This window comes from Phodopus roborovskii, unplaced genomic scaffold (genome assembly GCF_943737965.1).
Source record: "Phodopus roborovskii unplaced genomic scaffold, PHOROB, whole genome shotgun sequence".
NCBI classification, from domain to species: domain Eukaryota; kingdom Metazoa; phylum Chordata; class Mammalia; order Rodentia; family Cricetidae; genus Phodopus; species Phodopus roborovskii.
In genome coordinates, this window is record NW_026126558.1 from 7535513 (window position 1) to 7548243 (window position 12731).

Here is a 12731-nt window from a genome sequence, read left to right on the forward strand (position 1 = left end):
CATACAGCTGGTGGGCCAAGAAGTTGTTGGAGCAAATTGGTGGGCTGTAGGGTAGATATGGATTAAGGGTTGCAAAATCCCCATGATAGCTACTGAGTCTTGCTGTACTCTATGTCCTTGACTTCCCCTTGGCCACAGAAGTTTCTCTGAGTCAGGACACATAATGTCAAACAAAGTAGAAAAATGGATGACTCCACCATCTGATATGGGGGTGCTTCTGCCTAGGATTTGAGCATAAGGCTTAATTAAGGCTCTTGCTTCCAGAGTGATGTCAAGACGGGCTAGAGATTGTTTCCTGGTGGATGCACCAGCTGAGCTGTCCAGGGTCTTGCCAAGGTCAGACCCAGAGGTGCAAACATCCATCCAGGCTAAATGTGCAGTGCAGATGTGGGGCGATGAGAACATTCCTTTCTGTAGCACTAGCCTTTTTTTTTTTCTAGATAAGTTTATTTTGCCTGACTGCTTTTACTAGATAAACTCTGCCTCAGTGGTTGGGAGGGTACTGCTCTGTGTAAAGGGGAACTGACTGAGGGTTGATGCCAACTTCTGAGAGCCCCAGAAAGGGAGTCTGCCCCCTGCATCTTTGGGGGCTGGTGTAAGGAGTACACAGATGAACCTGGACAATCAATCCCCTGTTCATTCAGCAGACAGTTACTAAGCACTCATTAGATGTAGGTGCCAACTAGACATGCACGTGTGACTTCGTGTGTCTTCTCCTGACCCCTGCTTAGCAGATATTCAGATTTGGTCAAAGACATGTGGGTACAGGCCTCTTCAGTCCTTTGCTCAGGGCTCATCACACATCTACAAGTGCTGAAAACTCTAGCAGATGCCAGTCCAGTGTTAGTGTTGGTAGGCTGATAGCAGTTTCCTGTCCCAAGACTGACAGCTTACGTCATCACCATGTAGCAGCCTGATTCTAATGTAGGGACACTCCACATGCAGCATAAAGACTTATTACATCCATTCCTGCCTCCAGCCTTTGTATATTACTCTTACTTGTTCAACCCACTTTTATTTGACTTTTTAAAAGTATTTCATATTTATGACTCTATAACCCCCTGCTTCTAATTTTGTTTTTAACATCGTGTGTGTGTATGGTGTATGTGCTTGAACACATGTAGGTAGAGGACAAAGGAGAATGTCAAGGAGGATCTTCCTTTACCTCTCTTGACCCTATCTATCTATCTATCTATCTATCTATCTATCTATCTATCTATAATCCCCTATTGTTTTTATTTGTGTTCATGTGTTTTCGCATGCTTGTCACAGTGCAGGTGCTGAGGATAATCTGTGGGAGTTGGTTCTTTCCTTCTACCATGTGAGTCTCAGGGATCAAACGCAAGTGGTGAGGCTTGGAGACAAGCACCTTCACCCACTGAGTCAACTTGCTGGGTCCTTGTTTCTTTTAAGGATTGTATCAAGGCCAGCTCAGGCTGGCCTTGGCACAGCACTCAGGAAGAATGCTCCTTGTAACTCACTGTGGACTGTTCTTAGAACACGTATGTGGTCTCCCCAGGATCCTGGGCTGATTCTGTAGCACTTTTGGGCACCAGGCTTCTCACCTGGAGTGAGCTTGAGTTATTCTTCAACTTTCTGGGAACTGGGGAATAGCTTGGGCAAAGACAGCTCTGGGGACATAGAGGACACCAGAACCTCTGCTGAAAAACCTCTCTCCAGTCCCACTACCTGTTCTACACCAGAGGGTTATTCTGGTGTCCCTTGTTCTCCATGTCCCCTTTATGAGCATGTGCTCGCACACTCCCAATCTGGCTGATTCATGGCATACTGACATTGAGGCAATTAATACAAGGGTATTCTCACGTCTGGGGTAGCCTCTTACTCCTCTTCCTGCCAGGCAAACACCTCACTGATTTAGTCTGTTCTGAATTTTTTCTTTTCTTTTCTTTTCCTTCCTTCCTTCCTTCCTTCCTTCCTTCCTTCCTTCCTTCTTTTTTTTTTTCTTGAGACAGGGTTTCTTTGTGTATCTCTGGACCTTGATCTGTAGACCAGCCTGACCTTGAACTCACAGAGATCCACCTCTCTGCCTCCCAAGTGCTGGGATTAAAGTGCTGGGATTAAAGATGTGTACCACCACCACTGGGATGAATGTTTTATATAATGCAAGATGTGACCTTCTGTGTCTTGCTTCTTCCTTTCTGTCGTGGTTCAATGACTTGGTAGTGTGTGTCAGCAATGCCCATCTAATATTTTCAGCTTTTCCTGTTTGCTCTCTGACCTAGTGGGAGCTGACAAGGCTGGCAGCTTTGGTCTCAAGGCCAGCCTGGGGCTTCTGCAACCTAGACAGATCCCAGGCTAGATGTTGCTGTCCTGCACCTGATTTCCAGAAGGTGGTGCTGTCCCCCACTTTTTGGACACAGGTGTAGGACTCAGAGAAGCCAGATTTATCTCCGAGCTTGAAGGCAAGAGGAAGTGATGAGGCTTTGGGCCAGCAGTGTGGAAGGGAAAAACAATCAAGAAAACAGAAATATGTTCAGGTTTCTACCCAGGCTGTGCACTAAGTTTTGAGGCTTGTTTAGTTTAGACGAGACTTCTTCAGCTCTTGGCTGGGTATCTGTGGGAAAGCTCAGGCTCCAGCTTGAGCCCCTTACCCAGGCTTCCTCTGAACTACCTGGAGCTGTAGTTCCAGCCCATCTTACTGTTTCCAGGGAACTGAAGCATATCTCAAACTCACTGCAAGTATGAATCCTGGTACCCAAGCTTCAGAATCACCCTGATCCCCCGTTTCCAAAGCCTGGTCTCCAATGTAGAGATCTTCAGCTGTGTCTTTAGAGTGACTCCACACCAAGGTGGAGCGAACCTGTCTAGCAAGAACAGAGTGTACTGCTCTGGCACTCTCTCCCTGAAATACTGCATCCAGGGTAGCCCTGGTGTTTTGTGTTTACAAGTGCAGATCTGGGAACAGGCCATCCAGTTTAGGGGATCTCTGGCTCTTTAGGCCTCCCTGGGGACCACTCCTGATTTGTTTTCTCCACCTGCAGGCTTACCTGCTGTTTCTCTCTAGCTTTCTGTCCATGCATGCCTGTGCCAAGGCCTTGTGCAGTGTATGCCTTTATGTGGGAGGAGGTTCCAGATCCCAGCTGTTTTCCATGCCTGCTTCCTAGGCCCCTGCTCTTTCTCCCCAGGACCTCAGGCCCTCCCACATGGTTAGGTCTGTGAGTTTCTGGGGCTGTATCTGGAGGTCTGGCTTGATCATTTTGGGAACTGCTGGCTAAATGCTGTAAATGGAAATATGGGGTGGGGGCTCTGGGCCCTGTGGCTTACCCTCTCTGCTTCTTCTGGATGGTCAGCTGCTGTAGCGGGCATTACTCTGGGGGGCGCTTTAGATCTAGCTTTGAACATGCATGCACACATACACATACATATGTACATGTACATACATATGTACACAAACATGCACACATATGCAGACACTTGTGTCTGGGTCTTCAGGCTGCTGTTTGGCTTTTTTTTCTTCCTTTTTTTTTTTTTTTTTTTTTGTTGTTTGTTTGTTTTGTTTAAGAGGGTTTCTCTGTGTAGCACTGGCTGTCCTGGAACTCACTCTGTAGACCAGGCTGGTCTTGAACTCATAGAAATCAGCCTGCCTCTGTCTTCTGAGTGCTGTGATTAAAGGTGTATAATCACTGCTTGCCTCCCCCCCACCCCCCCCACCCCTCCCACCCCCCGCTTAGGGTTTCTATTGGGAAAGTCAATTTCCCACACTAGGGACAGTACCAGACTGTGAGAGCAGCTTTGGTGTCATGGAGACTGCTGGGAATGTCTCCAGGTGAGGTTCAGGCAGACTGTCCCTGAGTAGGACCCCAGGTTCTGGCAGCCAGGAGGAGGCGGAGCCTGGTATTTCGCACAGCACAGGTTTAGTCCACACCGGGAAGTCGTTAAAGTGAAAGGGAGCCGGCAGCCCTTCCCTCCCAAGGCCCGCCAAACACCTCACAGTGTGGCTTTTGTTCAGGGGTCTGGAGTGTAAAATCAGAGTGGCAGGTCTTCACTGCTCACATAGAGCGTTTCCTGGCTGCCTTGGCTGTGCCGCTCAAGTGACAGTCTGTAATCCCGAGTGCCCCCTCCCCCTCCCCCAACTGTACGTCCAGGTTCATTGCGAGAGTTCCCCACCCCACGATGATTTCGATCCCCCCCCCACAGTGGCTGCGAAAGGCTGTTTGTGACACACCCTCCTGTGTATTTGTGATGGCAGGCCCTTCCTGCACATACGTGACAGGCCTTTGTTCAACACGCTGCCTTCTTGGCTTTCAGTGTGGCATATCTTTTCTCGTTCCTCCAGTCCCATCATTCAAATTACTGGTCTGGGAGCCACAGTCTCGCTGTTTGTTCTACATTTGTTCATGTGGCTGGACTGATGCCACCCCTGGTGGCAGCTGGCATTTCCCCTGTTATTTAGGGGTGTTTCTATTGCAGTCTTCTTTCTCTCTTTGACAGTAACTTTCTTGTTAAGTAGCCCAGGTGGGTTCCACACATGCATGCTCCTGCCTCAGGTTAATGAGTACTGGGACTATGACACATAGTGATTGGAATTTTTTTTTTTAAATTAGCATGCAGGATTAGCAAGATGGCTCAGTGGGTAAGGGCACTTGCTGACAAGCCTGACCTGAGTTCAATCCCTGGGACCCACATGGCAGAAGGAAAGAAATGACTCACTGAAGTTGTCCTCTGACCTCCACACATGGGCTGTGGCATGTATTCTCCTACCCAGTAAATACATACAAAATATTGGTGCTTATACGATGTTCTCAATCGAAAGTGTCTTCCTGACCTCTTCCCTCCCCTGGAGTAATTTGGTATATGTGTGTGTGGTATATGTGAGCGTCTGTGCCTATGGTGAGAATGCATGTAGATGTGCACTGTTCAGGGAGGCCAGAGGTTGGCATCCATTGTCTTCTTCAGTTGCTCTACACTTTATATATTAAAGAAATATTGGCCAGGTAGTGATGACACACACCTTTAATCCTTGCACTTGGGAGGCAGAGGCAGGCGGATCTCTGTGAGTTTGAGGCCAGCCTGGTCTACAAAGTGTGTTCCGGGACAGCCAGAGGTACACACAGAGAAACATGTCTCCAAACAGAACAAAACAAAAAATATTACATTTATTTATCTGTGCAAATAGCATATGTATGGATATCAAAGGACAATTTTTTGGGAATTTACTGTGGGACTCTGGCAGTGAACTCAGGTCTGTAGCCTTTGTGTCAAGCTCCTTTACTTGCTGAGCAATCTCTCTGGTCCCATCTTATTTATTTATTTTTAAAGATTTATTTATTATGTATACAGTTCTGCTTGCATGTTTGCCTGAAGGCCAGAAGAGGGCACCAGATTTCATTATAGATGTTGTGAGCTGCCATGTGGGTGCTGGGAATTGGATTGAACTCAGGACCTCTGGAAGAGCAGCCAGTGCTCAGAAGCCTCTGAGCCACCTTCCCAGCCTCAACTACTTTATTTTTGAGACAGGGTTTTCACTGAACTTGAAGCTCACTGACTTGGCTAGACTGTCTAGCCAGTGAATTCCAGGGATCTGCCTCTGTGCTCCACACTGGGATTGTCAGCACAAATGACTATGTCCAGACCTTTATGTGCACACCGGGGATTCACACACTGCCATGTCCAGATCTTTATGTGTATAAGAGGATGAACTCAGTACTTTACCCACTGAACCATTGACCCAGTCCCTGGAGTTATTTTTATCAAAGAAAGATGAACATTTGTTTCCTAAAACATAGATCTTGAGGTTTTGTTTTGTCATTTGGATATGGCTGTTGTGAGACGGCATGCAGGAAGGTTTTAAGCTGTCATGGTGACTCCTCTGATGAGAGCACTTAGACACATGAAACCATCACTTATGGTTTGTGTCATGCATGACAGCCTGCTAAGGAACTTTCCATGGCTAAGACAGCAGGCAAGAGACTGCAAGCCAGAACATGCTGGAGACATTGTGTATCTCTAAGAGATGTCTTGAGTATCAGGCCAGAGCCTGATGCCTGGCCAAGACCCTGATGGACTATGTGGCAATACCAACCTTGTCACCACTGTGGTCCTCTGGCTTTCTCCCTGGTCAGACAGCCACATAACACCTGCAATGCTCCCAGCCTGTGCAGCTCAGGTTTATCAGCCTCCTAAGTCACAGACTAATTTCTTCCTACTTGTTCTTTCTATCCTAGAGCCTCAGCCAACAGCAGATGAGGGAACAGGTGGCTGGGGCTTTAAGCACACGAGGGTGACAGCCCTGGTACCGATGCATGCATGTGTGTAGGGGCTGCAGGATGTGCATGCTAACATAGGACATATAGCCACACAGGAGTTCCTCTGCAGGTGGATTTGCACCCCAGCAGACACATGCCACAGTACCTGCCACTATAGCCACAACAGTCTTGGGTAAGGGTATCTCAGTAGGGGTGACAGCTCATGGGGGTCCAAGGATGGCTCAGGACACTTCACCAGGCTTCTCCCTCCATCTCCTTTCTTGTAAGCTAGTGTGAAACAGCTATTAGCCCATATAGAATTCAGATGAAAAACAGGGGTCAACGAGTTGAGAAATGAGCCCATGTTCCCCTACTTTGCAAGGTCACACAAGGACTGCTGCTCCTCTGGGGCCACCTGGAGCAGGGCTGTAGCTCCTGCTCGGCTATCCACATACTCTGTGGCCTTTGGCCAGTCACTTAGCCTCTGTGGGTCTTGTATGTGGGGCGTGTGTGTGGGGGGTAGGGAGGGTGAGATGTCCTGTGTGCTCACTGCAATTGTGAAGGTCCCAGAGTAGTTTGTGGGTGATGCCTGTTCATCGGAGGCTGCTGAGTGCCAGCTATGGTCCTGTGCCAGGCTTTGTGCTTTCTGTGTGTGATGTGTGGTCAGCTCCAGCTGGGCAAGGGCACTGGGGTGTGCAGACTCAGATTTAAGATGATGCCAATTCCCAGGCTCTGTTCCTTCACAGCATGACTCTAGCGAGTCCCTCCTTCCTTTTTGTGTTCTGGACTTCTCCTTTTCCCTGGGCCCAGCTCTGCATTTTGCTACATTAATGCCTGGCTTTGCACAATCAGGGGATGATGCACCCCACAGGCCAAGGGCCAAGCCTCTGTGGGTCATGTGAGCTCCTGGAAGACATATTTTGTCATATCAATCTTAAACAGTTACATACAGCACCTGGTACACAGTAGGAGCTAAATAACTGCTTTCAAGTATCCAGAAAATGTAGGGGCAGAGGGAGGGCTGTAACTCTGACATAGTATCCATGTCATCTGTCTGCAGTAAAAGGCCCAGGGGAGTCCTCTTAGGCAGAGTTTTCTAGACACAAGGGTGCCTCATCTCCTCTTTTGGGATCACCCTAAAACATCACACAAATGAAGACCGCACGGTGTATGGTTCTGCCTGTGCAAAATGCCCAGGTCAGGTAGATATGAAGACAAAGCACATTCAAGGATGACTGCTGTGGGGGTGGGTTTCCTTCCCCGGTGAAGGAAGCAGCCTAGATATACTAACTAGTGCACATGACTGTGAACAGCCTAACACTTATATGCTTTAAAAATAGCTAAAATGGACCTGGAGAGACAGTTTGGTGTGTGGAGGGTTTCCTGAAGAAGCGTGAGGACTTAAGCTCGGATGCCACACCTGTGAAAAGCCAGGCATGATGGCACACACTTATAATGCCAGTGCCAGGGAGGCAGAGACAGGGATCCCAGGGGCTCATTTGGTCAAGAGTCTAGGCAAGATGGTGAGCTCTAAGTCAGTGGTTCTCAACCTTCCTGATGCTGTGACCCTTTAATACAGTTCCTCATGTTGTAGTGACTCCCAACCATAAAACTGTTTTCATTGGTACTTCATAACTTTAATTTTGCTACTGTTAATGAACCGCAAATATCTGTGTTTTTCAAAGGTCTTAGGTGACCCCCGTGAAAGGGTCATTTGACCCCCCCTCCCCAAAGGGGTTGCTGCCCACAGATTGAGAATCACTGCTCAAGGTTGAGACCCTGTTTTTTTTTTTAAAGTTAAGACGGTAAATACATTTAAAAAAAAAAGATTTACTTATTATGTGTTCAGTATTCTGTCTACATGTATGCCTGCAGGCCAGAAGAGGGTGTCAGATCTCATTACAGATGGTTGTGAGCTGGTTATGGTTGCTGGGAATTGAACTCAGGATCTCTGGAAGAGCAGCTGGTGCCCTAAACCACAGAGCCATCTCTCCAGCCCTGGTAAATACATTAAAAATATTTTAAAATTTATTTTTGTATTTTATTTCCTTCTTCTGAGGCAGGGTCTCACTCTGTGGTTCTGGCTGGCTTGGAACTTGCTATGTAGATCGAGCTGGCTTGAGCTCACAGAGATGTACCTAACTAGGTCTGAAAGTCTACATCATAGTGGGAGTTAGAGGCGAACAGATCTCTGAGTTCATCCTGGTCTACATAGAGAGTTCCAGGACTACCTAGAAAGAACCCTATCTCAAACAATAAGGACAACAACAAAAATCTATACCACCTCATCAGGACACATATGAGTGTTTTGTCTCCATGTATGTGTATATCATGTGTGCATCTGGTTCCCAGGAAGGCTAAAGGGGGACATCAGATCCCCTGGAACTGGTTTATAGACATATAGTTGTGAGCCACCTATAAGAGTCCTGGGGACCAAACCCAAGTCCTCTGCGAGAGCAGCCAGCGCTCTTAACTGCCGATCCAACTCTCCAGCCTCTGGGGAGTGCACATTTTACCAGGATTTAAAAAGGGAAATTATCTTGATTCACCAGAACTCTGAGTGACAGATGCAAGATCAGAATAGGTCAGTCAGCTGTCTCGTGGAGTGGAAGGTGGGGCTTATTACATCCCATCAGGAAGGATGCAAACTTCGTTTCTGCCTCATGTCTCTGGCATCCTATCCTCTTCTATCAGCAGCTTCTTCCAGTTGCTGGAAACATGGCCACTGATACCAGTTGGGCTAAGATTGGTGAAGGATGATGTAGATTACTTTAAGAATGTGGTGACTTCTGGTGGACCAAATAGTTCATCCTGGAGGAGCAGTTCCCCAGAAGATATGTGTGCCTGGGCTGGAGAGAACCAGCCTTTCAGAACCACAGACCCCCTCATGTCATGACAGACCATGCTATGTTCACTATCTGTCTCAGCTCGGTCCCAGCTGTCTGTGGGATTCTCCACCTGAGTCTCCTCAGGCTCATCTGGGACCATGTCACCTTCCCCCATTCCAGAGCCTCCAGGTGCTGCCAAGAGCTCGGACCAGGTGGGAGAATTCAGACATGGAGCTCCAGCACCTGGTGCTCAGAGAAGGTGGGAGATGAGGAGATAAAGACACCTGGGAACCAAGTTCCGGATGGGAATGCTGGAAGATGCCTGGAAGATGAAGCTTGTGATAACAGCTGCTGGTTTCTCAGCTGGAGTTCATGCTGGGGCAGGATGGGATGGGTCTTCACGAGAACAATCCAAGGGAACTTCCAGGTAGAGCCTGGCAATTAGCAGATATCCACTGTGGCCACCTGAGTCCTCAGCCCTGGAGCTGGAGTGTGAATGTGCGGCCTGCAGAAGGGTCTGGGAGGTTGTAAGTGATGACCAAACCCTGGAGGGTGGGGGGCTTGGAGGCTGAGAGATGGTGGCTGGATTCCTGTGCAGTTTTTGACTAAAAGGCAGTGCAGACCTTACCTGATCTCCAAAGACAGCTTCACTCATTGTTCAAGAGAGAGGCTGCATGAGTGTGAAAGCAAACAAACAGAAAACCAACATCAAACAGGATTGGTGTCCCGGGGGGAGATTTTGTTCCCAACCTTCATTTTGGATTAATTTGTTTTGAAGTCCTCAGCTGTGGTGTGTGCTTGTATAAGTAAAGAGACAAAGAAAGAAGAGAATGTGTCCCTTACAGGACACATCACTAGCTTGGCGCTTCCCTCTCTGTCTTGAGGATATCCCTGGCTTCTGCCAAGGAGGGCCATAGAGAAGTAATTGGGCCGCCCCATCCTTGGCCCCATCAGGGCTCGTGCTGGGGTTGACCTCACCTTCACATTTGTGAGTCTCATTATTAATGAGAATGATTGAGGTGAGCCAAGATGGGGAAGCAGGAGCGCTCTGGTGCCCATTTTGCTTGCTTTGCTGGTTGTTTCCTTCTTACTTGGTTTGATAATAATATTGACAGTATTATTCTGGCTGCCCTGTCAGCTCCCTGCTCCTGAAAAGTGCAAGGGCGGCATTGGGAGAACTTTGTTCTCTGCTTGAAGACAAAGGGGCAGATCACATGTAACATATGCTATGTTAGTAAACATGCTGGTTGAATTCACTGAGAAGCCAGCCCCTGACAGACTCAAAGGAAGAGAATATTAAAACAGCCCAAGAATAAAAACAGCACATGCCTGAAGATAGCTACTTTCTAAAGTAGACTGCTTCCAGAGATCTTCACTGTTACTTATCCCACAGTGGAAAGAAAAGTGGGAAGTGATGCCACAGAAGACAGAGTGATGAGTTCTGAGAGTTTTAGGCTAGTGATTGCAGGGCAAGCCCTTGGCTCACTTAGTGCCCAGGCTCCCTGTGGGTAGGCTGATTTGAATGGCCTTCTGGGCTCTGAGGCATAAGGACTGTCCTAGCATCTGGCACCTAGCTCCGGGAAGACCAGGGCTCTGCAGTCTGATCCAGAGTATGGGACTTCTTGAGAGAAGAGGATGTGGTATGAACCTACCAGAGGCTTGGGTGGGGGCTTTCTGCCAGGTCCTGAAGTTGCATCTAGGTAGTCTTTAAAAAAAGAAAAAAAAAATCACTGCCTTATCCTGGCCAGCCAAAGCTGGTTTCTGCTTAGAGCAATGAATCCCCCGAGCTCATTTCCCTTTGACAGTGGTCTTCCAGAGACCAGAGCTGTTGAGTTATAGAGGCAGGGCTGAAGGAGTGACTGTCATAGTCACAGTTGTCTATGGAGCTCCATGTCACAGTTGCCAAATAGTATCTTTGAAAGTAGGCTCTTCCCAGATTGGTCTGTTGGTTTGTGGGCAAATAAGGGCAGTTCTATCCACTATTTATTTCATTATTATATTAATTCTATTATATTATATTGAGACAGGATCTCCCATAGCCCAGGTTGGCTTCAAAGGAGCCATATAACTAAGTTTGACCTTGAGTTTCTGATCTTTCCATCACTTCCTCCTGAGTTGCTGGAATGACAGACATGTGTCACTCATACTTGGCTTATGATGGTAGGCTTCCTGAATGCTAGCAGTCTACCAACCCAATTACACCCCCAGCTCCAGTTCTATCATTTTACAGATGAGGACTAAGGTTCAGAGAGGCCATGAAGCTGGTCCAGAGTCACACAGCTCAGAAATGGCAAGAGAGCTTTGTGTTTAGCTTTGTGGGGCTTTGTCTGGAAGTCCCACTCCCCAATGCATGGCTTTAGCTTCTCAGTAGCACATCTGACTTTGCCCCTGTGGACAGCTCTGGGTAGGTATGAACACTTCTAGAACATTCTGCCCCAGGCATTGTGATTCTTCTGTCATTTTCAGCATCAGTTATTATGTTTGGAGCAAGGACAGTTGCCTAGTCCCTGCACTCAGTCAAGTCCATCTTAGAAATTTATCTTATCACCATGTGGGCCATGTGCCAGTGACCCTTCTAAACTCTTTCAGGGGGTGATGAACAAACATCTCAGAGGACATGCCATCCTGCCTGGCATTTTATTCACCATGAACATGCTTCTAGAGACCTGAGCCAGCTCCGTGTCTTAGCTCTTGGCTGTGTTGTTGTTTGACAGATCAAGTACCCAGACTTCACAGGATGGACACGGCCTTTTGGTTTTTTAATTTAAGGTCTAAAAGTTGCTTTCATGCTGTAACTCCGGGGGTCTGGAAAGGCTGCTGTGTCCTTCTACCTCCAGGAAACTGGACCACCTACAGGAAATTAGCCCGCAGACCCAGCTTAGCTGGGAGGGACTGAGCCCCTTCTCAGCACTGTGGGCTCTGTAGTTCATGCCACATAATCTAATCTTTCAAGATACTTTTCTCCAGTGAGTCAGAGAGCTGAATAACTAAACAGACATAGGCTGTTAATCCCTTTCCCAAGGCTGGGGGTAACTCCTTGCCTTCCATTTTCAGTGAGCTCCAAGGGGCTCTGGAGGCATATTGAAGCTTTTAAAGGAACCTCCGGCTTTCTATTCATTATGCAAGGGTCATGCTCACAAGAGACATCACTTGGTTTCCTCCTCTGGCTGTCTAGTTCTGTTCAGCATGCTTCCTATACAGTCTGCTGGAGTTTGAACATCACTGATATGCATAGAGATGTTAAGTATCTTGTCTAAGGTTACACAATGACAGAAGATTCAAAACCTAGCCGCTGCTTCAGAGTTTGTTCCTGACAGAAAATGCTCAGCAAGGCTCTGAACTATCTGCCTCTTCAGTTTTCATCCACCTATCTATCCATTCACCCATCTGTCCACCATCTGTTTATATAACCATTCATCTATCCATCTACCAATCCATCATCCATCCATCCACTATTTACAAGACCATCCATCCGTTTACCCATCTATCCATTTACATATCCATACATCCATTCATCCACCATCCATTTTCATATCTGCCCATTTGCTATCTGTTTACCTATCCATCTGTCTGTCCATCCATCCATCCATCCATCCATCCATCCATCCATCCATCCATCCATCCTTATCAGGAAGCTTTTCTGAAGCTTCTAAGAGGATGATTGCTGGCCAGGAGGATGGATGTTTCCAGGGTGGTG